This window comes from Gekko japonicus, unplaced genomic scaffold (genome assembly GCF_001447785.1).
Source record: "Gekko japonicus isolate JY-2015 unplaced genomic scaffold, Gekko_japonicus_V1.1 scaffold220, whole genome shotgun sequence".
NCBI lineage: Eukaryota > Metazoa > Chordata > Lepidosauria > Squamata > Gekkonidae > Gekko > Gekko japonicus.
The window spans coordinates 1,365,365-1,368,175 of NW_015165836.1; positions in this window are offsets into that span (position 1 = coordinate 1,365,365).

Below are 2,811 nucleotides of genomic sequence, written 5' to 3' on the forward strand. Positions count from 1 at the left end.
GACTGTATGTTCTTTTGTTTCTTTCATATGTCAGTTCTTTCTCTTTCTAAGCATTTCCTCTGGGCTGAAGGGCAGCTGTGGTCAGGTTGTAAGAGGCGACATCCCAGTCCCTACCTTATGATATTGCTGCAGAGATATTGTTCGGTGGCAAAGAGGGGTCATAGCTTAGTGGCACAGAGCTCATGTTTCAAATACAGAGAGCCCGTCCTCGGCTTGGCTGGGAAAGAGCTCTGTCTCGGGAGCTTAGTCTCCGTCCGCTGTGGATGAGATGGGCCAGTGACCTGACTTGGGGCAGCGAAACTTTCTGTGTTCAATTAGGGGAAGACCTGGGGGGGGGGGCCTTGGCTCGGTGGCCGAGCATCTGCTTGGCATGCAGGAGGTCCCAGGTTCAATCCCTGGCATCTCCAGTTAAAAGGACCAGGTGGTATTTGTAAAACACCTCTGTCTGAGACCCTGGAGAGCTGCTGCCAGTCTGAGCTGGCAATACTGACCTCGATAGACCAAGGGTCTGATTCAGTATAAGGCAGCTTCATGCGTTCATGCATGTGTTTAGGGGAAGAGCTGTGGATTAGTGGTTGAGCATCTGCTTGGCATGCAGAAGGCCCCAGGTTCAATCCCTGGCATCTCCAGTTAAAAGGACCAGGTGGTATTTGTAAAACACCTCTGTCTGAGACCCTGGAGAGCTGCTGGCAGTCTGAGTAGGCAATACTGTCCTAGATGGACCGATTCAGTACAAGGCAGCTTCATATGCGTTGCAGGGCAGACCGTGTGCTTTGCATGCTGAAAGTTTGATTCCTGGCAAGGGAAGACAGATCGATGCATTCAGTAGGGCGAAATCATGTCCTTTGCATGCAGAAGGTCCCACATTCTCTCACTGCCACCTCCCCTTAAATAGAAAAGAAGAAGAGATTGGATTTATACCCCACCCTTTACTCAGAGTCTCAGAGGGGTTTACAATCTCCTTCCCCTCCCCCTCCCCCACAACAGACACCCTGTGAGCCAGGTGGGGCTGAGAGAGCTCTTTCGAGGACTGCTCCTGAGAGAACAGCTCTGAGAGAACTGTGATTTACCTGAGGTCACACCAGCAGCTGCATGTGGAGGAGTGGGGAATCAAACCTGGCTCTCCCAGATTAGAGTCCGTGCTCTTAACCACTATGCTAGATTTTATTTATTTTGTTTAGGACATTTATATCCCACCCTTCCTTCAAAGAGCTCAGCGGAGGCATGCAGTTGGGCATAGACAGCACTGGATTAGATGGTCAAGCTTGGTCCAATTGGCATCTTCTTGGGTTGCATTTGGGAAAGATTTGTGGTTCAAGGGTAGGCACATTATGTGCCTTACAAATGCTTGGGCTTCCTATGTGAGTTGATGCAAACTATTTTCACACACGTGCCTCTCAGAGACACAAAGGACAGATGGGTTGTTGAACTCCCAGGTCCCACTGGACTTCTGTCATAATATGAACTCCCATCACATGCACAGGAAGTAATTACTGGTGTGGACCGTCATGCAGCATCTCGGAGGGCATCTCTGCTCACTTTCCCCTGCAACAACCGTGCATTGCCGATGCTTGCTTGTGGCAGTCCGGATGCCTCTCGGTGACAGCCCTGTTGAAGGGACATCTCATTTTCCCGTTGCTCAAACCACCCTGGGGAAATGCAAATCTTCCACTCGCCTAGCTCCTCTGTGACTACCGCCAAGGCAGCATGGAATGCCAGCGCTCAAGAAATGTGGGAGATCCCTGTCGAATAGTTGCTCCTGGAGAAGAATGCGGCTCCTCTAGGGATGAGATGAATAGCCTCAATTTTTTTTCTTCTTGGGAGCAAAATGGAAATATTGAAAATCACATTCATAATGGCGGGCAAGTGTCCCAACGGGCATCAGAGTGGTGATTGCGCATCCGTGGGTTAAGGGTGGCTTGCGCAATGAAGTCGGTTGCATGGAAGTGCAAAGTATCGACACTGCAATAGGAAGCCAGTCAGTACCAGTGAAGAGCAATAACCTGTTGGGACACTTACCCAACCCAGCGAGTAACTGGTTTTTGCTCCAGGTGCTAAAAAAGATCGCAGATATTCACTGTGTCCCCTCTGTGGAATCATTTGCTGTGAACCAGAAGAGTGTAGAGTGGGGGAAAGGTGCAGAGATGGAACACACAAAGCTGCCTGATACTGAATCAGACCATCAAGGTCAATATTATCTACTGTCCGGGGTCTCAGGCTGTCAGCACCTATTAACTGTTGTAGGTCGTGGTGACCATATGACCGCCAGTCTTGTACTGTCTACACCGGCTCCCAGTTTGCTTCTGGGCTCTGTTCAGGGTGCTCGTATTTTAAAGCCCTGTACAACCGGGGATGGATCTACTCCAATGACTGTCTTCTCAAATATGAGCCTACTCATTCACTCCTGTCACCTTTGGTGGCCCTGCTTTCGTTGCCCCCGCCATCAGAGGCTAGACGGGTGGCCACCTGAGAAAAGGCTTTCTCAATCATGCCCAGGGAAACTCGTCATTGGTCTCTGTTGGGTGATAGTGAGATATTGTGAGCCTACTCATTCACTCCTGTCACCTTTGGTGGCCCTGCTTTCGTTGCCCCCGCCATCAGAGGCTAGACGGGTGGCCACCTGAGAAAAGGCTTTCTCAATCATGCCCAGGGAAACTCATCATTGGTCTCTGTTGGGTGATAGTGAGATATTGAAAAAATAGTATTTAGCAGAGATAAGATAGTCCAGCAGAGCCAGAGTAAAATAATTCAGACTGAGAGTCCACGTGTGATTTAAAATATAAAGTTCTTACTAAATTCTAGCATGGGAAG